We start from the raw sequence: 26,809 nt of genomic DNA on the forward strand, positions 1-26,809 counted from the left end.
CCAGGGGTCTTCAGTACTAATATTACTCAGAGTACAGATTTTCCAGTTGACCTAGAGAAGAGATTTTAGTATGTTAAGAAGAAACAGATGAACAACTGTAGAAAACTAGATATACTCTGATTAGGGAGAATGGTCACACTGTACAATTTTATGCATGAGGAACTYAGTAAAAAAACCAAACTACAGAAACTACAGCCTTATAGATAGGAACATGCAGTCAATCAAATGATCAGCAGTAATTTGTGCTTATGCAAGACAATAAACCCTGTCTAAMTGACTGTGAATACAGCATAATGAAATAGGAGAAGGACAGGTTTTCTGGAAAAAGAAATCCTCACATTATATTCAGATAAACATTATTTTCTTCTCTATAAGACAGGAAGATGAAGACAATAAGATATAAGTACAACRAATAAACATCTGATCAGCAGGGATGACATATCCACTGAGCTATATGCCTCTTGAGAGTGACAGACATGCTTAGAATTTAGTTGGAATGTGAATAGATCAGATAGACTGATCTCTGGGGATCTCTGGGGTCTACTTTTATATTACAAATATCAGTGTCTGCAATTTAGTTACTTCCACTATTCACTAGGACTGAAGCCTTAGTGAAGTCAGGCTTTTTTATCAGTCTCTTATCAAGCTTGATGGAGGAGACACACTGTTAAGGTCTATAATCTAAAGATGGTGACAATTTAATGTGTCTGACATAAATCTAAGTATTTAATTCCAATATAATATTCATAAAGAGAAGACATGTAAGAAGATTTGCGTTGAGGTCTTATTTCAAGACTATATTCATCTGAATTCCTACACAGAAGGCAACAGGCAGGAAATAGTACTTGCTACCTTACAAATATCTACCATTAAYCTGTTCTGGAAGTTTTAAGTTAGCTTGGTTGTATGGAATGATGCACAAAGGTARGTCAATCCCATTTTCATCACCTAGGTCACAACTCCTGGCCTAGCATTTCTCTTGCTTTTGCATTCTGGCCTAAGAATCACTTTTCAAAACTAAAGGGTGCTGCTTTGCAGTCAGCTCCTCTAAGTTTACACTGCCACTAAAAGGAGGAGTCCACCTCTCTGCCCTTCCTTAGGTGGCCGGCRTTGTCAGCTGGCTCAGCTGCCAGCTTCACCTGGCTGAAAACTAGCCCAGCCAAAAACAAACAAAGTCTTTGCGGCCAGATTTCTGATCCAGCTGACTGTGTCTCTACACCAATGCTAATACTGGCACAGGAGGGTTGGCAATATGCAGCCAAGGGCTCTGGGGGAGAAAGGAGGAGAGCTACCCTTTTCCGTATCAACATAAACTGAGATAAGCTTAAATTTATCRTGAAGCTACCTCTTTAAAGTACTCTAATTCTTTGTTATCTATTTTAATAACAAAATACTTGCCAGTTACTGATTCTGTTAATCTAAAACAGTAATTCAGATTATAGAATCTATGTGATAACTTTGCACAGGTATATTAGATGATGGGATAATTAATTTCTTCCTAAAGATACATTGCAATTATACAGTGAAGGGTGCTTATAAATTTAGGTTAGCATTAGCAATACAAGCAAACAAGTATCTCAAGAGAATCCATCTGTATCCAGGAAAAGATTTTAGCCATCGTTCTTTTTTTGGAAACATTTTCATTTTCATTTATTGTAATTTTTCCAAAGAACAGTCAAGGTAAGAATGTCAGACAACCTCCCCGCTGTAAAACTGAGGCACTACTGCAATCATGCCAGCGTGCAGATACACAGTCAAAGCTACTAAGATCTGTTCAAATCACGTATGTTGACTAAGCTGGAACCAGCTGCACCGGTGAAGAAGTTTGCCTTACTTCAACTCATACAACACCAAGAAAGTCAGCAGCATTACAGTAAGCACAGTAAGAGAGTCTCTTAAAACAAAAATAAATAATCTCTCTACAGATAACTTAGCGATTCCACACACGAGTTAATTCCGCTCGTGTCTGAGAATCCCGACTTATCCAGCCCAGCTGTGCGTTGTTCTTCCGGCACCACACTCGCACGCGCTTCCACCTGCCTCTCCACACGCTGCCACTTCAGCGCTTCCTTTCTCCCRGGCTGCTTCTCAACAACCACGCCATCGACTAAACGAAATGGCTTCCTGTACTTAGCGTCGTCCCAAAAATCAAACTTTGGTTATTTATAAACATAAACGGAACAAATCACCGCAACTGAATTCCTGCATTGGAATGGTTACCACTTGATCTGAGGCGAAGTCTCAGTTCAGGTTTCTTATGAAAACACTATTTCTCATAGCCCCACAGAAATTATTTCCCTCCAAATTACCCCCACAAAAAACCACATACGACCTCCAGGCCAAAGAACCAAAAACTATTATATGATTCAGAAAGCATGAATTTTCTTCCTAGAAGAAAATTCAATACCAGGGACAAAGAGCATTTATGGGAATCTGTCAGACTGTTAAGCAAGGACAAAGGAGTTACGTAATACTGAACAGAAACGGCCAGCAACCGCCCTGAATTCAGGTTCCCAGGAAAAACGAAGACGTGGGGGGAAAGCAATGGGTAGCACTGTGCTTATGAATTACTATCACTGCTCTCTAAACTGCTCAGCTGAAAAGAAGCAAATTTCATCATGTGCAAGGTAGCAGGAAAATAAGCCATCAAAAGTCATTCCACGCTTCTGACACTCACTCCTTTCCAATATCCAAGAGACCTGCAAAGTGTGGGTTTTTTCTCCGCTATCTAAGTAATTTTTACAATTTTTAGAATGATGGAAAAATGCCCTTTAAAAGTTAGCATCATAAATGAACTGATTTTTCAGTTGACATAGCTYTTCTTCCACATTGTTTCAAGTAAAACATTCATTTTATTTTTAAGTAGCAAGTACATCTTTGGAGCCATTTCTTAGACTTCACTTTAAAATCAGTAACTATCCCAGAAAGGTAATATACTTTTCAAATTCATGTGATATTAGCCACTGATGCTTAATCCTGTTTCTAGGACTCAACTAGAGACCTCACTCAAACTTGAAAAATACTGCTGAAATTGTCTTATCTAGAAGCAGACAAGCAAAAAAAAAAATAATACCATTAAGCTTGGTAACTTCTTAGACTGTTCTACAGATACCAGTAACCATTCTCTTAAATAGTTTAATACAGATAACGTAGTTAAATTAAAGCAATTATGCTCAATCTGTACTTTGGTTGAAGCTTATTGTTCTTATTGCAGACCTCTAGGAGGATTGTCTATTTTTTTCCAGTCATGTAAGTTGGTCTTTAAGCCTCACTACAAACCAAAACTACATCTGCGAATCACTAAGATATGTTTGTGAGTGAAGCTCCCTAATAAATGTTCTTCTGATCATGCCCAGTGTACTTCTGTCTTGACAATCTCCTCTAGGCCCACCTCAAATGCAGATCCTAAAAGACCCACGGTGCAGACCCAAGCTCTATCAAGTGTTCTTCTCCCCAGGTTACTTGCATAGGGCAMCTTAGTGTTTGTTAATGGGGCTCTACACAGACAGGCATTGCCTTTCACCTAGCAGCACAAAATTTACACTTTAAGTAGCAGAACATGGTTCAACTTCCTCCTCTGCCCCACAGGAATCAAATACACATTTCCCACACCTTGGCAGATCAGTTAATGGTAACAGTGAGTTTGCAAACCACAGTATGAATGCAACTGGTGATACAGAAGTTCCTTTAATAAGGGACATGAAAAAGTCCTGTTGCTGCACTCTGAGTGATACAACACACCAATTTCTATATTGGCAAGTTTGGGAAGCTTGCTACAGGCAGCTCTTTTCATCTCCCTGTTGAAGCTTTTTCCTTTTGCATGAAATATTTAAAGATTCAGTAGCTCTGACAAGAAATTCTAAAGAGAGCATGGCTTCATGTTGCAATGGGTAGTGAACAGAAGAACAGTGCTGTTCAGACCTGAACAGTTTTACTTCCAATTAATTTAATATTTGTAATCTCATCATTCCATAGGAAGTRGGAGACAAATTTGAACATACTCAGCCAGAAAAGAGAATTTAATTGATACCTTACCCCCTCCACCTGTATTCTAACCTACATTTGAGATCAAAAGGAGGCAATCATTGCTACCAATATGAATTTGAAGGAAAGGATTAAGTTGTGAYGTGCTTCTTAAAGAAAGGATTTACTTGCTCGTTTCTGCAAGGCAGAGCTTGCCATACCAAGCTAAGACTCCAATAGGCATGCAAGTGTCTGTTTTTAATTGTCTGACTTAGGCTATTCATATTGAGGACAYTGTCTTTGTAACTACCTTAATCAGACATGTAACTCTTCCCATATTTTATTCCAGAAATCCAAATGCCTAAATTAGTGCTGTAGCTCCAGCAATAGAGGCAACGCACCTAGGTCTTAAGCAGTTCTGYAGTTAAGTTCTCCTTAATCTCCTCCTGGATATAAATTCTAGGAAGCAGGTTAACCAGGGAAATTAATTTTTGGAATTAATTTAATTACTTTTTTGGAAAAAAAATCATTATAYTCAAGTGATGCCTTTTAACAGGCAGGAAAAAGAGAGACAAGATCTTACTCTTGACGCAGTGTTGCAAAAATGTGTCACAGTGAGGCAGGAAACATTTTTACATTCCACAAAACTCAAAGACTATAAAAAAAAGAAATAAATAAAAAATGCACACACTCCTCTTACACTGGCAGAACACTGAAGCCTCTCAAATTAATGAGAAAAAATACAGGCTAAGGGAAAGGAATGGCAGAAAAAAGGAGATCACACTAGAATCCTAGTGGAGTGCTGGAACAGAGCTTCAGTCTGTGAGATCCAGTTTAAAATTCCTATTCACCCTCTTCACAAATCCCAGCTGAGGCTTTAGTCACTAGGTTAAAGCCAGAGATCCACCCAATATATTCTTACAGGAGAGACAGAGATATTCTGCTCTGTTTAAGTACCTGAATATTCATTGGCTTAGGGACTTGAATCTACATCTCAAGCATCTGAATGCCATAAGCCAGCCCCACTCTCTAGTAACTACTGTATGTTCAGCAAAGGAGTTTCATCAGAAAGATATGAAATAGAATACCTACAGAAAAGCAGCATGGTGGCTGGTATATTCTCTTGAGAAGCTGCAGCACAGGCTGAAAGTCTTTGCTAAACTAGCCCAGATGCAACACGTGCATCTCCCACACTCCAGTGAGCATCCCTGACTAACTATTTCCTGCTCAAGGATTGAGCCCATCTCACTCTTTTCTAAGGCTTAATCATAAATTCCAGTCTAGAGAGAAGAAATTTTTTTCCTGCCAAAAGTTTTGCTGAAATAGGTAGATTCAATAACAGTATCTCCTAAAAATATTATTGACAAGCTTAGTTACTGAAAATACACTGAGTAGCTCTGTTAACTCACCATGCCAGTACATCCTGTACTGGATGACAACTTTATGATATACATCTATTTGGCAGTATTCTACAAGTCCGTTCAGCCATCAAGCTGTTCTTTGTGTAGAAAATGGTAAGGGCTTGGAAAGACATAGGACAGCTTTGCATTTGTTACAATTTGTCATATATTTCTGTATTCAGTGTTCAGGATACAATCTGGCAATAAAGGATAGAGACTGAGATTTAAYGTAATAACTGACCAAAAAGTAGATTTCTGAAGAGGACAGCTTATATGTCAAGGTAACCTATTTTAGTCAGCCAGCTACTTTTTCAGTTGGGAGGAAAAAAAAAAAAAAAAAGAATCTGAAATAGATGCACTTATCTCTCCTAAAAACATTGCCTTATTTTTGTCCTCAGACCATCTCCAAGGGACCTTGAATGTGTTTTTCTTGCCAGTGAAGCTGCATATACAATCATGACTTTTGCATTATGATGATTACTTCAGTGCTCTTCATGAAAAAAAAAAGTTTCAAACATTTCTAAGAGGATGAACTGCATTAATCTCAAATGCGATCACATGCCAACCGCTAGAATATCAGCTGGTCACTAAGGGCCAACAAAGTCACAAGGAAGGAAAATATTCTCTCTCAGTTGCAAAGAGTTAACAATTTGGCAATGTTTCTGGGAGATAGATTCTGCTGAACGCACAGTAGAAGCAAAGGCCTGGCTGTCTGAGGGAGTCCCTGCTGACATTCAGCTGCAGCCCACGCAAGGGAACTGAAAAAAGGGGCTAATGTCAGGTGTCCAGCAGAGTCGTGACGAAACAGAATTTGCTGATTCCAAAAACGCTTCATGCTCTCTGGGCTGATCAGGGGCTTCAAAATCTTACTTGAATGGAAATGAATGGGTGATTTTCATTGTGTTTAGCTTAATTGCAAATACAACTATGATTTTAATTGCATATAATTTATGAAAACTGCAGAAATTGACTTGTATTTTAAAACAACCACACACTGTATTATCTCTGAGACAGCAGAAGTGCAAGATGATAAAAAAAATGCTATAGAAGAGCTTAAGTTGTCAGTAATACTCTGTATGAGTCTAGTTCAGCTGACAAATGTAACTCATTTGGTTTAAGGGAATAGTATGCAGCAGCCCAACTTCCTCTCCTCTGCCTTTACAAAAAAACAAACGAGCAGGAATGAATTCAAATTCTAAAAGTAAAGCAGATCAGAAACAATTGAATAAACTTAGAGCCATAAAAGAACCAAAATTGCAATGCAAATCACCTTATAGCAAGCGTATGGGTATATGCATTAAAAAGGCTGCAAGGTAATATACAGAATGTTACTTATTCAGTGGCAAGGGTCCATATGCAAAATTTGACCTATGGTAAACATGAAGCAGTTTATTTTGGAAAGAAAATAGGCAAGCTATCTACATTTTCAATGAATAAAGAATGTATGTGAACAGTTACTATGGAATGCCTGATGCACTGCAGAATTATGACTTACTTTGAAGAAATTTGTGCAAATATCTGTGTGATAAGAATATAAATTCTGACTGAACATATGCAGATCTAGTGAAGTTCTGAAAATACCAGTTTAGTTATCAGTTTTTAAAACTACAAATATAATTCTGACTGTTCTCTGGCTGCCTAAGGTATGAATCAATTTGAGCTCTATGGCAGATATCTTGCCGCAGGTGGCAAGAATATACAAAGGAAAAAAATTTTCAAAGTCATCATTTAGCCCCAGCTACCATGCATCTACATTTCCAAAGGTGCATCTTGCTTAGTAGTTTAGCATGATTCAAAGAGCTTTTTTTCATGCAAGTCTTCCTAGCATCTACATTTCACATGCTTTGAGTCTCAGCAGGGTATGATTCTGAATTTCAGAAATTAAATTATTTTAAGGGCCCCTTACCTTTCTTGAGAACAGGTATCTCATTATTAGGACACATTTTAGAACTTCTCATGAAATCCTATGTTTTCCTGAGAAGTAACAGGAGAAAGATATCACAGATTATGTTTAAAAATATCTAGAATTCTGGCTGAGAATAAATGAGAACTCAGGCCTCACTTCTTAGGACAAATCTGTAAATTTTATTTCCTAGAGACTAATGTCTGTATCGTTACAATCCGGCTCTTGAATCACTGGGGAAAAGAAAAAGGGGAAAGCTTCTATGTTGACAATCTGCATGGGAAACGTTCCCTGCTACGTCCAGCTCTGAAAACCAAAGCGACTGTTTTCTATACAGGCCATCATAAGGCTTTGTATGAACCACATAAGATGGTAGAGATGGGTGAAAACTCCAATAGAAAGCTGTAATTGGAACTCATTAAAACAGACTCTTAAGTGGTAAACAGCAAATATTAAGATAGCAATGAGAACTCATAGCCACAGACAGTGGAAAGGAAAAGAGAGGCAGCTGCCTTTCAGTTAACTGGGGGGTGGCAGGGGAGTATGCCTGCCCCTGGGAGCACGAGGATCTTCATGTCATACATACGTACTCCTTCTGTGGGTATGTATTTTTAACTGGAGTGCACTAGGCAAACATATACGTAGAGACGATTTTGTGGGAGTATGTCTGATCACTAACAGAAACTCTTTCCCCTCAAATTCATGAGTGACCATGAGTCATTCAAGAACAAAATTCTAGCACTGTCTGCAGAGGGCTTGATAGTCAGAACAGGAGAAAGTGCCCTAGAAGTGCACAAGTGCTTATAGCTCATTGGGTAGGCAGATAAAAAAAATTACTGTGCTATGCTTTGGATGAGTTCAGCCCTGAAGCCACACTCTTCAAAGCTGAAATAATACCCAGAGTTGGAGCATAACCTCAGTGAAGTCTCCTTTTCTCAAATTCTGTAAGAAGCTCAGTATTCCAACTACACAGCATCAGACTACAAAATTAGAGGTGCAATCTCTGCAGAAATATATTATGTATTGTCCTGTAGGAACTAGATACATTCTTTCAGCATAATTAGTCTGCAGAACTGGCACTGAGTGATAGTGATTCGTGACAGCACAAACATAGTTACTGCCCCTTTAGGTGACAGAAGTGACCAACATCTACCTAGTATAATGAAAGCTTGAGAACATGGGATTTCTAAACTATGACAATCCATCAATATAGATGTAACACATCTCCCCAAAAGCTTAAAAGATTTCATGGATAAATATGGTATTACTCCTCGATGATGATTCTGACAAGCCATTGTACAAGGTTCTTGATCTATCCCTAGCAATAAAACATACAATGCAAGCTTTACACAAAATCTTATATAGTGGGGAACTSGTTGAAAAAGATCACTCCAATATAAAATGCAAACATTAATAAAATTTCCATTAAAACTTCTTTCTAGACATGCCAACATATTCACTGTTGCCACAGGGATAAACCATATAGAAGTATAAGGAGCCAGCAAAAAAAATAGTTGACATATATATATTTTTTTTTCCTGCAGCTGCTGAAAAGTGCTCACAGACAGCTGATAGACCAGCAAAATACACTTAAAAATGCTGAAAGTGCAGTAAGAAAACATGTTTGTTCCTCCAGTATCTGGGGGTGAGAAGGAAGAGGGACATGAGAAAGGTTTTCTTGGCCCCTGAGTGGAGAGCATGCATTTAGTGTTATCTAGATTTTTTCCTGCAAGCAACATCTTCATTGATTAATGCTTGGTTGACTAGAGCACTGCACATCTTACTTCATTCATAAATTTTTGGAGAAGATTGTTTTTGTCAACCTAGTTTTGTGCAAATTCTGTTCTCTGCTCTCATTAAGACCAATGATTTGGATCTGTGACTTCCAGCCACACTGGAAACAGTATACAGAGCAAGATGAAATCAAAGTTGCCAAGAGGAATAAGAGGGTGAATATATAGTAATACTTTTCCAGTGTACTCTCCCAGCGTTTGCAGCTGAGCAATTTCTTGATCCTAAGAAACCAGCTTTGTGACAAAACAGCAAAGAAAAACAAAACAAACCATACTTATATCTCTGCATTGCTCTTCACCTGGAAGAAGACTTGAGGAGAAGCAAGCTGCTCTTTCAGGCAGCTATATCAAGAAGATATCTTGACAGTACACAGATGTTTCCACAGCAGAGGAAAAGAATCAATTCATCCAACTTTAAAAATATACAAGTTATATCATTTAAACAAGAGGTCATTATCTTATGAATTACCTGTCCATCTAAAGAACAATATAATATGATCTACAGAATATAAACGAGCAACATCAACAAATTCCACACTGATTTTAACCTTGCTTTATTTCCTATTAAGCTGTCTATATTGGGTTAGCATTACACTATTCAAATATCAAGTTTTATATACATACATACATATATATATATATATACACACACACAAACCAGCTTGATTATTAGCTCTTTAGATGACAAAAAGACAGAGCCCTTGCACATACGCATTTCCACCTACTGCAGTAAAATAATTCATTACAAGTTCAGTCTCCTTTATCTGGCAAGCACAACTTCCTTTGTCATGGAACGATCCTCATACAAGAGGTTGATGTTTGTGTTGACTTTCTTTTACAGAAGACTGGTCTATATAAACCACCATGATACAGAGCTCTCAGAACTTGATCTTTAGCTGTTTTGCATGTGTGTACAACACAGTTTTTCATTAGATCCCAATTTCATTCACAGGATAGATTACTTCTAAATTGTATATATGGAATAGTATTTAAGGGCCAAATCAAGCTTTTGTGTCTCTTGTCCCATGAAAGAAGTTTGAAGTTAATATGGTACTGGAGGGAAGCAGGATCTTAAGCACTTAATGACCAATATTTTCAAATTAATAGCATGTGTGAGAAACACGATCCACTTCTTTAATAGATTAGCATCTCTTCTGCAAAACATACTCTTTTTAGTCACCTCTACTAGGGAGCTCAGCAAATATATCTTTCCATTAGCTGACGAAAGAAATCAATCCAAGATAAAAGGTGCTCTGCTAACAACCTTTGATCTTGTGTTCACTGTTTTCCAAGATATGAGCAGACATCAACACTAGACTTACAAAAGGAAAAAGATAGCTGACGATTGATAATGGAAGTTTAATATACAAAAAGTTGATGTATAAGAAAGCTCTTGAGTGCTTTATCCGCATCACCCTCCCCCTGCCCAACTTAAGCCTTCTTTTATACCAGCTGGTTTGAGGAGATTATTATGTAGATTTCAATCCACACATGCATGAATCCCACAAGAATGAGATCAAAATATTTTGAATAGCGGCATCCGCATGCATAAACCCTATTCCTCTCACATAATATGTAAAATATGGAGTAGCCCTGCTCTTTAAAAAAATTTTTTAATACTTCAAGCTGGTGATTGCTGAGCACTGAAAAACAATCACAAGATAGGCTCTGACACTGAATACAAAACAGTAGGTTTTCCAACTTCGGCTTGCCCATACACAGTAACAAATAGTAGGCAGCTTACTGCAAGTAAATACACTATTTTGTTCTTCCCGTCTGTCTGTAACAGAGCATAGTGGCACCTTTGGGCCACAGACAGCACTGGAAGATCTCATGATCAGCCTGCTGCTTACAGACTGCATATCAGGGACTATAGCAGTTAACTATTTTTTCCTAACTTGTGTCATTGGTGGTGGTTTAGGAAACACTTTCTCCAGATGATAAGAACAAAGAGTTCCCAAACTACATTAGATTAATAAAAAGCATTGCTTTCCAGGACTTAAGTCACTGATCAGATGAAATATTGAGCACCTAGYATTTGGCTGCGCACCTGAAGAAACTGAAAATTTGCTAGCCCTACCAGACTGAACTGTGATCCCTGGACAGAGACACAAGCAGTAACCTGGTAACACTAAAATTTAATATGTTTTTTTTCAGAGACTTTGTTTACCAAGAAATATACTGAATGACCAGATATGGCCAGAAACGTGAGCAGACTGTGTGAAGGACCTGAACCTGTCAAATCACAGAACAAACATGACATTTAGGATCTCCTCAACAGCATATGGCCACACTGCATTGAAAGTATGAGACACACAAATTTCTTGTCAATGGAGGCTTTGCACAATGACCAAAGACAGGGACAGAACCAGCAGCAAAGAGGAGCTGCTGCCTCCCAGCTGCTCTGCCAGTCTGTACAGTGGGCCAGGACCAGCATGGCAAAGCCTCATCAGGTGCTGAGCAGCTTACAACAATTTGGTGGGAATTCATCTTGTGGCCAAGGATGGATTGGGAAGCAGAGAGGGAGAAAAAGCATAGGGTATGACAGGCAGGAGAGGACAATGCACTCTGGGTTTAATTTTCATTGTCCTGGTCAAGTGGTGACCTTGCAAGGCAAAAGTCAACGTAGGGAGCTGACGTAAGAGTGCCAAGAATCTCTAGGCCCAACACATCATCCCACCGTTTAAGAAGATAGCACAGATTTGGCTACATCATAGTAGTACTTTCATTCTTGCTTTACTTGTTCATAGTGTCTCTAATACAAAGAATGCCTCCCTAACTGCTTTCTATCCTATACATAACTATACACATTWCATCCTCTCACATTTGCCATCTAATCAACAATTTGAGGAAAATAAAGCAAGTTTCCTGGAAAAGCATTTGCATGTGTTTTACTTGTTCTAAGCCACAATATAGAGCAATTGCAGACTTCCAAGCTCAACTGGCCCAAAATCCAAAATGCCTAAAGTGATACATGGAAACAAGAACATTGCCCAGGTACATCAGCCACCGTCAAGGACTAATTTGTGCACTGCTGTATATGCATATATGTATGCGTGCATGTATGTGTATACAAAAAACTCATTCACTGTCCCTTTTTGAAGGGGGATGTAGAAGCCTTTTTACAGTTATTGGTACACACCAGTCAGCCACAATGGAGCAATCCCTGCAAGGCTATTTTGCAAGATCATGGCTTGAAGTCCTCACAAGTATCACTTCTTGCCAAACAAATAAAAGTTAAGACATCTGTCCCTTCTGTCTTCATATTTTCCTTATTCTTTCAGAAATGCAAGGAGAAAGAAAATAGAATTCTGTATTTGCAACAGAATTTGCAATAAAAACAGTGTTATGTGAGACTTCACTAGGCCTTTTAAAACCTGTGGCTTTTTGATACTATACATCTTATCCTCTCAGCTGTATGTCATGAAATACTGGCTACACTAATAAAGAAAGGTACTTGAAAATGTCTATTCTGGGTATGTGAAGTCTCTTCTGTTGAATATAGTTTTGGGAAGTCAGACAGACCCAATGTGTTACTGAAATTTCAGGATAAATTTAGAATATGGCTACAGTAATCATTGCCCCTGTGAAARAACACATAGAAAACCTCTGATCTTAATGTTCTGGAATCTACCCTCCTGCTGAAATCACGGGAGCTAAAAGAGACCTTTACCAGCAGGACAGAATTCATCACATTACACTGAGTTCTAAAGGAGTTCTGCGATCCTTAAGAGGCAACACAACATCCCCCTGAGGGAGTTTAAGTGGTGAAAAGGAAAAAAAAAGGGGGGGGGGGGAAATGCACGAAAACGAAGTGGGATAGCTATGGAAATGAAGAGACCTAGCACAATCTACCAGAATAAGAAGCTTTAAAGTTACTGCAAGATGGACATTAATGCTAGGCACACATGCTGCCTTAGAAACACAGAGATTTTCATTATGAGAACCTTTAGTGAATTTTTGATTATGATGAAAATACTCATACTCAGAGTTTTGTTTCTGTTCAGAAGAGTGGTTCTTCCTCATAGACAATTTTCTGCTAGATATAAGAATTTTCAAAGCAAGAGGCAAAACCCTCTGGCAGTAGTGCTCAGTCCGCTAACACTCAAGCCATCAGGTGCAATTAAGCTGTGTTCTTAGTAAGCATCAGAAATATATCTGATCAGAATGTGAATCAGACAGAAGCTAAAATGGACTTCTGCAATAGGACTGAGAGCTAAAAGGACTTCTGTTTTAGAAAAGTTTTAATACTGTCTTGTCTTAATACTTGTCTCATCTGCTGGGTATAATCTAGGACCTAGGAAGAATTAATGAAGGGGCTCCCTCTTTTTAATCCACCCTACAGAAGATCTGTACATCTAGTCAACACAGAAACTCTGAACATACTATTAAGAAAAAAAAAATCCATAATTCTGAGCTTCATAATCCTTGCATTCCTTTTAGATTCTACCTRGCATTTATATATTTTTTTACTTATCAATAAAACACTTGCTCTCAGTTGGTAACAGTGCCTTGAGACACCCTTGCTGTGGAGATTGTCAGCAGATCATCCACAGATTTCAAGACTGAAATGAAGTGTCCTAAACTCTTGAAAAACCATATTCATTGCTTCCCTGAGCATATCCCCAAACCATCTAGTATTGCAGGGCAGATCTCAGACTTCCTCAGAGCACAGATGCAGTCCATGCCTTCCAAAAATTCCCACCGTTTTGAGAACTAGTACCATTAATGCAGCTGCAATGCATACATGTATGTTCCAATAGCTATTTCTGACTAATGAACACTGACCAGACACGTACTGAAGCTTTCAGGACTACTCGGTTTCAGTGTTCAGCAGGAAGGGAGGACAGGGTTTTGTTCTGTTTTGGTCTTTTTAGAAACTTCTGTATAAAACCACACTCTTCTTGGTGAGCAAGTATCAAAAAACCCCTTTGGTTTGCTTTCTGCTTTTTGTTACTGAAAGTAGACATAGATCTGTCATCTTACTCTGCCTCAAGCTAACTGATTTACATTTGTACCCCAGAACAAAACATTATAGATTGTGTAAATTACAACAAAATTGCAATACATAACAAAATTACGTATATAATAGTTAGCTTCAGTAACAAACTCCAACTCGCAGGAAAGCTGTGAACTAACCTGTATAGTCACAGGATTATTTCCTGATCAGTCTCTAGCTATTTCACATATCTAGGCACATGCAAAGCTGGATAGGTCTCTTTCCTGAGAAAGTACATCACGCTCCTCAGTTTTTGGAGCAGCAAGGCCCAACACTGTCTCAGAGGAGGCAGTGCTGATTTTGAAAAAATCTTAGCATTTTGGCTTCTAGGTAGAAGCACACAGAATCCGATTCTTAGAAAAGCTGAAGGTATACGCTATTTGTAAAGTAGAAATTCATCATGTTCCAAGAATCTGTTTCTAGCTGAACACACAAAAGATTTCTACAATTTTACTTTTCTAGTATTGATTCCAACTTATTTGATTATTCACAAAAAAGCACCTTTATGTTGGTACTTCAAACTTCATAGATTATGTAACTCAGTGATATCATTCTTTATAACTCATCTGCAAGTCTACCTCACAAAATAAAAGCCACTTTGAAAAGTCAGTATTCTACTGCAGGCATGCTTTTTGTCAGCAATTATTCTGTTTTTTGWTTTTACTTCTGAGAAAAACCTAGTTAATAAACCCTCATATCATGCAACACTCAAYAAATGTAACCATGACATGCCACTCCAAAATAAAACCCCATTATTTGGTTAGTTTTACAGTGAAAGGACAGAACAGCTCCTCTTGATTAATCTACTATGACTGATTCAAGAAAAGTCAGCATCAATTTTATCTAAAGAAAATGACTAATTTAAGTGATAACACTTGAAAAAAAAAATAACCAGTACTAAATGACTCCAGACTATTATGCAGAACGGATTGAGGGGGGAGCGGGGGAAATCTGTATTAAAAGAAATCAATAGTTGAATAARCTAAGACTGATTTATAACCTCAAACTGCAGCAACTGTCAGAAGAATAGAATAGGTAACAGAGGAATAAAATGATACAAATGTAACCTTTCCTCAACCAAGCTATCAAWAAATAAATAAATAAATAAAAATTAAAAAACCACTCCCCTTCCCCCCTAACTGGGGAATTGCTAAGCAAGTGATGCACTCATATTTCTACTTAGTCAAAAATCATGTGATATGACGTTACCACCATTACTGTCCTTGAACTTAGGTTATCAATCCTTTAGGTAGTAACTGTCATTTAAACTTACGGGCTTGGAAATCAACCGGCACAATGCGGTCTGCAACCTTAAATACAACCACAATAAAAATAGTGAATCAAACTATTACAGCAGAAAAGGAGTTAAAAGCTATAAAGAATGCAAATAGATAGGCTTTCACAAAGCCATTACAGTTATAATTCTCTACATGTCTGAATAGAATTTGTACAGACAAGTGATAACTTCTACTTATTAACTGATAAAGCAAACCTAGCTTTCAGCACAATAGTCCTTCAAGTTTTGCTGCTTTTGTATCATTTTTGAAGCTACATACAAGTAAATAAGAAGTGTTTTGAATCAATCTTGGTTATATACTATAAAAACTATATTTTTACCTAGTTTATGACTTTTAGAATTTAGCATTGTTTCACTGCATATTATAGTCTTTCCCATACCATGCTCACAGCTAAACCCTCACTATCCCATACCATGTTCACAGCTAAATCCTCACTATCCCATAAACATGTTTAACTCACAGAAGCTAGTGATATAAACTCACCTCATAATATCCTCTTCCTACCTGCAGCTACTGTTCACAACCTCGTACACCAAAACTGAGTGACATTACTCAGAGCAACATTTCTTAACTTGCTMTTAACCTGAGAATTACTGCTTCTGACTCTTCTCCCATAAAAAATGGGATTTTGACTCCAAAAGTTTACTCTTTTCTCAGCTACATCAGTTGATCTAATAAAAAGCTCTATTTTTCTACAGTCGTCTTGGTAATCACTTAATATCTCCTTGCCCGTTTTTCCCCCTCAAAAAAAAAAAAAAAAAAAGAAAAAGAAAAAAAAGATATTGAAACACAGAAGAGCAGAATATTTTTATTCTACCCCAAAAGGGACAGAGTTTTACTGCTGAAACATATACGTATCAGTAGCACAATTTTACGACAATCCCTTTAGCATCTATTTTAAAAGTAAATATGACAGTTTAAGCCTGTGACTAATACACGATTTCTTTCAGAGTTCTCTAGAAAAAAAATATTCCTTGAAACAAAGCTGTATATTAATAATATCATAATTAAGTCACGCTTAGACATAAGGGCACCTAGACATTAAACATACCTTAATTTTGCTAAAAACAGTCAGATAGCCTTACTGGAACACTTGATGATTTATTTTGAGAAAGAATTTAACCCTTGAAATGTATTTGCATCATTTTCCTTGTAACATAAGTATCTGTGACTCACTGTCGACATGGGCCAGTGGCATGATACATCAGTCTTCCTCTGCTTCTCAACACGAAGCTAGGCAATGATTCACTAGCACTTCACTCAGGCTGAGATTTGTGCACTTCTGTGCACACCAGTTTCTCAGGAGCCCTGCTTAGTCCCAGTTTAACACATCACACATCCACAGGAGGGTAAATAAGGTGATGCCACATCGTCTTTTCTCTACTACATAAAAGCAACTGTATTCATTCAGTCCAAACAAAAGCTTTGGCCACATGTCCTGTATCTATCTGGGCAGCATAGAAAACTTCAAAAAGGCAATCAAATTATAAAAAATAATGCTACATCAATATAAGCTTCTCTTTAGCACAGGTAAACTAAGGCATCAGGTATGTAGAGATACAACACCAGCAAAGCATGTGTCAGAGGTAGGTCTTCAACACACTACCTGGATACATTCAGGAGGGAGAAGTMGGGAAGAAGTATTTTGAGATTCAACTTTGGTGTAAACAGATTATAAGTGACTTATAAAAGACCAACATACAGAAATGGAAGAGAAACCTTAATGGTATTACATCATGTTTATTTACAACATTTATTTACTTTCAACCCAGCAAGTTTGCAGGGTGGCTTTTAGGTGATTGAACTGCTGCTCATTCCTCATTCCAAGACGGTAGCAGATTTAAGTAGTGTTTCAGCCCTTAGTAGACTTCTCTGAATATCCAAATGATAACAATGTACTCCCCAGAAGATTAATGGACCAGGTTGAAAGCTAGAAGAAACATCTTCCAATTAGCAGTAGTAACAAGAAAGGCTCCGCAGCTTGCAGCATGGTACTGGAGAACTCACCTACAGTAGACTCTGAGATTTCCTGAGAGCTGGTCACACAAACTATGAAAAGCATCTTTATAGAAGAATGAAAGACTACTGAAAATCCTAGAAGGACTGCCTACTGAACTTGGATGAAGCTAACAGGTCCATCTTCTTGAGATCTATTTTAAAATCATAGAGAAGAGTATTAACAAGAAGAAATCTGCCCAGAATCCCACAGAAAACCTTATCCTTTCACCTTGCCACTAGCTCATGTATGCTTTCCTATCATTCATAAGGAAGCATGGAAGGAGCCTCTGTGGAACTCTGAGGCAGCCCTGCTACAGTCTCAAGTAACTGCACCACAAGATGCACAGGTTCCACTTTTGACCAGATTTCCTGCACTCCAAGTTTGTGAAAGAGAAAACTGTTCTTAAAAGCAATGGTCAGGACATATGCATGAAGAGACAAGGTCCCAAATCCACAAGTACCTCAGTCATGCCCACACAGTTAAAATTGCATCAGCCACAACCTGCTTTTGCAACACCCTTGGGGCCTGCAGAAGAAACATACATTAGCTGGTCAGACACACAGAACAGAAGAAAATCTGAGATGATCCCAGAAACAGACCTGCTGCAGAACAGAAGAATCAATGTTCCTTCCTCTCCTAGATCTCAGAGAGGTTGATATTAAGCCATTTTGCAAAATGGAAAAATATCACGCAATAAAGGCATCCTGAATGCCTTAGTCATGATGAATGAACTGAAATGTCTCCCTATATAATTTGCTTGCTGGGAACATCAGCTATCCTGACTGCCAACCACTAGTTCCAATTCTATATATGTCAAAAACTAGTGCTATGAGAGGGAGAATTTGAATTTTCTTTGTTTACTAGAAATGTTTTACTTACGTTACTCATCACCTGGAAATGATGCTTATGATAGAGAGGAATCTGATACGTTTTTCAAACTCCTTGTATCTTAAGAACATTTATGAAAGAAGAGCATCTTTAGCAGACCAAACACCCCAAGTAATATGATCTGTCAAGGCAGAAGGCCAGCTTGTCTTTTCCTTTGACACCAATGAAATAGCACTGCAGTATTCTTTGTATAAACTGATTCTGGCTGCATGGAACTTCTATGGACTTATAGGAAAGGTCCATTAAAAGGCAGGGTGAGAAAGAAACTGCATGTTATACCTGTGACTCCCACTATCCAGCACACAGGAATCCAAGATAAAGGCATTTCAGCCAGACACGTGACTGACTAGAACTGATTACTGAACGGGGACAGAGATTGAGGCAAAACTAGTCATATGCATCTCAAAGCACACTCAAAACATGCCAATGAGGAAATGCAAACTGAGCAAGTGGCTAGGTTGTAACTGGTAGTCTGCATAAAGATCACCAGAAAATGGTATTCAGATACACTGTGATCTCTGCTCAACATTTAAGAAGTGAAAGTAGGAAACAAGAATGGCTTCTATATGCACACTAATATCTGCCCCATCTAAAACTGCCTCAATAGAGCAACCCTTCCGTATGGGTTTATATGTTAGGAGCTATCTCAGCAGGGGAATCATTCAGGAGTGATTTGAGTTGATCCAGCTGAAAGCAAGTATAAGAACAGGCTAGCCTTCATATATTTCACAATCCTACACATGATTATGCTAGAAGAGCAGGTTCCCCCTCCACCCTCAATATATCCCTTTTATTATATATCATCCTGATAGACTTGTACATCTAGCAAACTCCCTCTAATTTCAYCACCACAACAAAGTAATTCAAGGACAGGTATGAAAAAAGAAAATTTGCATGAATGCCAGGATTTAACAACACTGATCGACTCAAGGCCATATGGAAACAAGAATTTCCCACAGAGGAAAAAGCTGGTTCCAGCCCGGTCAGYTTGTCTGGTAAGGGACACAATTTAGAGTAAACGTGCAGAGTATCTCTCAGAGCACTATGAGGAGGGCAGAAGGCACATTTCTGCACAGACTTTGTTAGTAACTAGAGCTCACTAACCACTGACCACAGAAGATCCATGAATASTCTAAGCACATCTTATAGAGCCATCTCCTTCAGCCCAGGATGCAGAAGAACGATGTTTCTATAATTTAATAAGGTCATAAACTCAAGTAGGAAAACCCCATCATAGAACAATAAATCAAAGCTTTATCCTACARATTGGGGTTACAAAAGCCTGTAACATTACAGAACTGCCTCCATCTTAAAAAAAAAAAAGAAAAAAAAGCAAGAACACTTAGTGATCATAAGGAGCATGAAGTAGTAAAACTTTAGAATACTGAGTGTTCACATTCAGTAACTTTTCTGTCTAGGTACTTTCACAACTTATCTTGATTAAAATTAAATCAATGCAAGAAAAAGGAGYAAAGTTATTACATATAAAAAGTTTAACACTTTTGTTATGGTTTTATAAAGTCCAAAAATATTAGGAAAATAAAATCAGTTCATAAAGATTTATGCCTTCTAGACCACAATAATGCTATGCTTTTCACCAAAGATCAATAGTACCACATCTTTCAGTGCATCATCTCCTGCTTTTGTAAAGGTCTCTGTACTCCCTCAGGCTGCCTCATTTCCTTTTCTTTATATCTTTTTGGAACACCGGGCACCCTCTATGTAATGCAAAACAAACCAGCTCAGCAAAGGACATGTTTAAGCAACCTAACTCAGAACAGTTGAAAGAAAATAAAACAAAACAAACAAAAAAAATCATTCATTTACTAGAATACTGATCAGTAATGTTGGGATTTGTAGAAATTTATGTGCACTTAAATAAGGCAGYGCAAAAGGAAAGTCATAGAGGCTTCAATATGGAGAATCAATTTTTTAAAAARTAAATCATAAAAGATGTTTGCTTCCTTCAAATAACATTTTTAKGTTTCTTATTATGCATTACTATAATGTGTCTAAATCCTTACTTTCTCCCTCTCCTCACAAATTGTTTTCCAAGAGATGCTTTCATAGGGCAAGGTATCAAAATAAGCTATACACAGCTATTTACAATAGCTAGATAGGAGAGTYTATTTCATGTACTACCAGCTTTTTCAAAATCTGGTAGGAATGAAAGTGGTCTCAAGGTAGCTGCTTACTAATCAAAGGTGAATTTTCTCTGTGCCTAAACCTCAYATGGAACAAGTTATTTGGTAAGCAATGAGAAATTAAAAACAGATACAAAATACGGGTCCATCCTCAGAAGGAGCCCCATATGGCCTCCTGCTATGGCCACAACAGCAAAAACACTGCTTTTTGAAGTTCAGAGACACTTTGTACCCTCAGAAGCTATTCTATCCAATGAACGCAAATTTGTAACAGGATAGCTTAAATACAAACATGGTATTTGTTACTGCYGCCCCAGTCTCTATACTCTGGCTACTGCTTTTCCTATGCAACTCCTGTGTAAAATTTCTTCARTATTCATCTGGTTTTTATTTGCTTATATAACAAAATTCACATATATATGCAAATAAATTAAAAATAAAAAAAGATGAACAATATTGTTAGAGAATCTTTATTTCTGAGGAAATTATATTCCAAAGCAAGTTCCAATCCTTCCCCCTTAGACAGATGCATCTCAGCCTTTTTTTTTTTTTTTTTAGCTCAGTCAGAAATTGAACATCTTAATTTTTCCTAATCTCATCCATGAGGCAGGAAGYTTCATTTCTATAGGTTATATAGAGGAAATAGCAGTTAAAGAAATATGGAGTTTTCACCAACAGAAACGTCAATGACTTCATAGGAACCGACTCATAGGAACCGACTTAGTGTTACTGACTGAAGTCAAGCTGATTCTGTAAGATTATGTACTTGCCTGTCTGACTAAAGTTTTTGCTTCTTTTTTTCTCTTTTAAACTTACAGCTTCAATTCTAATCCCAGCACTCTAGTGCCAGGATTTCAGCAGCTGCATATTCCACACCTACAAACACAAAAAAGGAGATTATCACTTTCTTAGTATACAGTTGTTCTGAAGAGTCCTGTTACTGAGGCTGTCTTGCATTGTAGGTACTAGTTGAAGAACCTGCCACTCAGGTAGGTTCAGGTAGGAAAATGACTGTAGATGATTAGTTTGTTCMTGAATTAAAAGTGTCATTCACTGCAAAAGCACACAAACTCAGTAGAGACCACACGCCCTAAAGACTTCATTCAAAACCCATACAACTCAACACATCTCTATTTCTATTCTGTTGTCTAGCTAGTTTAGAAAGAAAAGAGTCAGCACAGGAAGGCTTTTTAATCACTTGCCCATTAGTAACTAATCTTTAACACATGATCAGTTTAACTTAACAGAGAAAAAGGAGTAACAGCCAAAAACTTTGTACACTTCATTTAATGTTTAGATCTGCATTAGCAATCAAAGTGTCACATCACTGATTAAACTATATAGTTTATTTTAAATCCACCTGGTTATTCTAACATCTGTAGAATTCATAATGTAGATCCATCATATAAAATACATAAATATTAAAACTTATATAAAAAATAAACAGTTCCTATTACCTACATGTCCATTAAATTTTTCTGTTCCTTTTACTACTGTCCACAAGCATGTCTCTTCTAATTTTCTGCCTAGTTAGTAGAGAAAAGGTGACCCAACAGGAAACATCAACTTTTAGGTTACTCAGTAGTATTTAGCAGTAAAAATAAGTAACAGTATGAACACTAAGAAGTGAAAATAATGCTTGTAGACCTCTGAAACCAGCRCTATGACCTAAGGGTGCATAATGAGTCCACCATCAACTAGTGCTATTATTTATCAAGACCTGAAGAGTACTTGGATTCATCTATATCTCTTAACACATGCTTTAAGTTTTTATAAAAATTTATGTACTTCACTGTACAAGCAGCATAGTGAATTTCCCTCAGAGAAATATATTCTGAAAGACAAAACATCTAAATAAAAAAAAAAAACTTCAGCATTTTTTGACAGTTTGGAATCAACTGCTGAAATAGGACACTTAATTTCAATTAAATGCCAGTCTACCCCATCAAACCATTCTCTTGACTATAATGAACAAGTACCCTTAGAAAAACCTCTGCTTTGACTATATAGTGGTTGGAAAAAAATCTTACTATTGCTTGGTGAATTAGCTAGTAAACACTTATGTAGCAGATCAAAACTCACACATTTACTTTTCTGCAGCTTTGAGAATAAATTCTGAGAATATTTTATAATTTATATTTTTTTATATATAAATCCACAAAATTGCCTCAGATTGATATCCTTACAGGTATTTGAAGGATATTCCAAATATATTAGAGCAGAGAGTATCTTTTCAGCTACAAATTTTTAAACAATATTTTGAATGCTGCAACATGTTTACTAAATCTGAAAATATCACTTAAGAGCTCATACATAACTGAGGATATTAAACAAGAAAATTCATGTTTTCTGTACATCTAAGACTTTAAAATTATATTGCAACAATATAAATTTAAGATCCAAAGCAATATTCTCTTGCATACTATTTACTTTCAAGACAGAATTTACTAGAGTTTTTTTTTAATTTCACAGGTCCCTCTRAATTCAAACCACAAAGCTGCCCAGCCTAGCTAAACATAAATGTAAAAACATCTCATGTATAAACTGTTCAAAATGAAAGGAATTCCTCTACAATAAGGTCACTGTTATTCTAGARTATAGCATCCACATCACCAGGTACTGCAGAGCAGTTTCTCACTACAGATATGCCAGTTATTCTCCAATTCCATAGAAAAGGCTTAAACTTGCTCACCTACAGACTGATCTATTTGCTGCTAACAAAGTAAGCATTCTACCGATGGTTACAATTAATTAACTGATTAGATTCTGCAACTGATCCTAAAATCTTTCACTGTTTCTATATGGGTTCAATAAAAYTGTGAATGGCATGAGAAAGGTGAATAGAGAATCACAGAATCAGTAAGGTTGGAAGGGACCTCTGGAGATCATCTAGTCCAACCTCCCTGCTCAAGCAGGGTCACSTASAGCATGKYAGACAGGGTTGCRWCSAGGCGGGCCTTGAAGATCTCCAGAGAAGGAGACTCCACAACCTCTCTGGGCAACCTGTGCCAGTGCTCCGTCACTCTCACAGGGAAGAAATTCCCCCTCACCTTCAAGCGGAACTTCCTGTGCTTCAATTTCTGCCCATTGCCTCTTGTCCTGTCACACGGGACAACTGAAAAGAGTTTGTCCCTGTCCCCTTGACACCCTCCCTTCAGGTACTTGTACACATTGGTAAGCTCCCCCCTCAGGCTTCTCTTCCCCAGGCTAAACAGGACCAGCTCTCCCAGCCGTTCCTCATAGGAGAAACGCTCCAGCCTTCTGATAATCTTTGTAGCCCTACACCAGACCCTCTCCAGTAGCTCCATGTCTCTCTTGTACTGGGGAGCCCAGAACTGGGCACAGTACTCCAGATGAGGCCTCCCCAGGGCTGAGTAGAGGGGCAGGATCACCTCCCTCCACCTGCTGGCAACACTCTTCCCAATGCACGCAAGGAGACCACTGGCCTTCTTGGCCACAAGGACACACTGCTGGCTCCTGGTCAGCTTGTCATCCACCAGCACTCCCAGGTCCTTCTCTGCAGAGCTGCTCTCCAGCAGGTCAGCCCCCAGCCTGCACTGCTACCGAGGGTTATTTTATCTAGGGAAAAATAACTTGCCCTTGTTGAACCTCAAGATGTTCCTCTCCACCCAGCTCTACAGCCTGTCCAGGTCTCTCTGAATGGCAGCACAGCCCTCAGCTTTATCAGCCACTCCTCCCAGCTTGGTAGCATCAGCAGACTTGCTGAGGAGGCACTCTGTCCCCTCATCCAGGTCAYTGATGAAGAAGTTGARCAGGATGGGACCCAGTACTGAGCCCTGGAGGTCTCCACTAGCCACAGGCCTCCAACTAGACTCTGCACCACTGATGACGGCACTCTGAGCTCTGCCATTCAGGCAGTTCTCAAAYCACCTCACTGTCCACTTGTCTAACCCATACATCTAGGAGGATGTTATGGGAGACAGTGYCAAAAGCCTTGCTGAAGTCAAGGTACACAAYRTCCACTGCTCTCCCCTCAYCTACCCAGCCAGTCACRCCATCACAGAAGGCTATCAGATTGGTTAAGCAGGATTTCCCCGTGGTGAATCCATGCTGGCTACTCCTGATCACYTTCTTTTCCTCCATATGCCTGGAGATGACCTCCAGAATGAGCTCTTCCATCACCTTTCCAGGGATGGAGGTGAGGCTGASKGGCCTATAGTTGCCTGGGTCCTCCTTCTTGMCCTTTCTGAAGACTGGAGTGACATTGGCTTTCTTCCAGTCCTCCAGCACCTCTCCAGTTCTCCAGGACCTTTCAAAAATGATGGAGAGCGGCCTGGCAACAACAWCCRCCAGSTCCCTGAGTACCCRTGGGTGYATCCCATCMGSRYCCMTGGATTTGTGGATGTCAAGCTTGCCCAGAAGGTCTCTAATCCTATCCTCCTCAACCAAAGGAGTCTTCCTTTCTCCAGACYTTCTCCCTTACATCCRGGCTCTGGGATTCTTGAGGGCTGCCCTTAGCAGTGAAGACTGAAGCAAAGAAGGCATTCAGTAATTCTGCCTTCTCTGTATCCCTTGTCACCAGGCCCCCTCCCCATTCAGTAGYAGRCCCACATTTTCCCTAGTCCTCCTCTTGCTMCTGATGTATTTGAGGAAGCCCYTCCTGTTGTCCTTAACATCCCTTGCCAGACTCAATTCCAAAYAGGCCTTACCCTTCCTTGCAGCATCTCTACATACKCTTACAGYATTCCTATAATCCCCCCAAKTAGCCTGTCCCCTCTTCCACATTCTGTGGAAGAGTTACTCCTTTGCTTTAGAAKGATACAAGAAAACAATGTAAATTTTTTAGCTAGTATGTTTCAAGAAACCSAAACTGTGATACACATTGTCACAAGATGATAGAAGAAATTTACACAAGCTCCTTAATGACAACCAGTAACAGCAACACCTATCTGAACACAAGATAAAGAAAATGAAAACTAATCTTTCATTTTACAAATGGGTAAAATATATAAAAATTTCCACCTATTGCTGGCATAACTCAAGATAGAACTTTAAGAATAATAAGCTATGTGAATATAAAGAAAACGAGAATTTCTAAGATAAAATAAATTCCAATATATAATCTAATTATCTCAGATACTATCCAAGTCAAAAAATGTTTTAACTTCCTAATGAATTGTCTAAACGTTAGATGATCCTCCATATTAGAGGAAAAGACTAACTATGACAAGGGTTAAATGCATTTACTTGACAGCCTTCTCTTCTCCAGGCTGAAGAGAACTGGTTCTTTCAGCCTCTCTTCATATGCCATATGCTCCAGTTCYCTAATCATTTTTGTGGCCTGTTGGACTCACTCCATAATGTCAAGGTCCTTCCTATACTGCAAAGCCCCAAACTGGACACAGTACACGAGATGTTGTCTCAGAAGTGCTGAATAGAAGGAATGCTTATTCCCCTTGATTTTGATGGCTATACTCTTGCTAATCCAAAACAGYGTACAGCTGGCCTTCTTCATCACAAGGGCACACTACTGATCCATGCTTRCTTTCTGGACCACCAGGTCCCTTAYTGGAAAGCCATTTTGTCAACCTCAGTCTGCCTGGATAGATGCAGTTTTCCCATCCCATGCACAGGATGTTGTACCTGCCTTCACGGAACTTCACGAGGTTCCTGTCAGCCCATTTTTCCAGGTCCCTCCAAACAGCACTCCTGCCCTCAGGCATACCAGCTGCCCCCCTCTGTTTGGTTACCTCTGCACACTCTGAAAGTGCACTCTGTGCTATCATCTAGATCATTACTATAGACACTGAACAATAATGACCCCCAGCACTGCCCAACATAGAATTCTGTTAGCAACCAGACACCAGCTGGATTTTGTACTGCTCATCAGCACCCCTTGAGGCTGGCAGTCCACCCATATAGCACACTTATCCGATCCATATTTCACTAGTTTGGCAATAAGGATACTAAGGAAGAATGTGTCAAAAGCCTTGCTCAAATCCAGGTAAACAACACTCACTGCATTCCCTTGATCTGCTGGGCCAGTTGTCTCAACACAGAAGGCAATCAGGTTGGTCAGGCATGATTTGTCCTTGGCAAAGCCACGCAGGCTGCTCCCAGTCACTTTCTTGTCCTTCATGTTCTTGTAGCTAGCTTCCAGAAGGATCTGCTCTCTAACCTTTCCAGGAATTGAGATTAAGCTAACTCACCTATAGTTCCCTATATCCTCTTTCTTCCCCTTGCTTGAAAACAAACCATGACATTTGCTTTTTTCCAGTTATCAGAAAGTTCCCACTATCCTCCTCATTCATTTGCAAGTGCTAAAAAGGTGATAGCAAGGTAAAATACAGTTGGATAGGCTAGAGGTAAGTAAACAGGATATGTCTTTAAGAAGTGATATAAGCTATGATATGCCATATAGCTCTTAATTTAAAATACCAGAATTTTAAAGGATCCCGAGT

At 38.6% G+C, this 26,809-nt stretch overlaps 1 protein-coding gene across 2 annotated transcripts in view; it reads right to left on the reverse strand.

Moving 5' to 3' along the window:
- The window catches only part of ERC1 (ELKS/RAB6-interacting/CAST family member 1), a 292,972-nt gene that overhangs the window by 243,779 nt on the left and 22,384 nt on the right, over positions 1-26,809 (reverse strand). The window lies entirely within an intron of this gene.

The sequence above is a fragment of the Rhea americana genome, unplaced genomic scaffold, assembly GCF_003343005.1.
Source record: "Rhea americana isolate MKP2758 unplaced genomic scaffold, rheAme1 scaffold_9, whole genome shotgun sequence".
In the NCBI taxonomy this organism is placed as follows: domain Eukaryota; kingdom Metazoa; phylum Chordata; class Aves; order Rheiformes; family Rheidae; genus Rhea; species Rhea americana.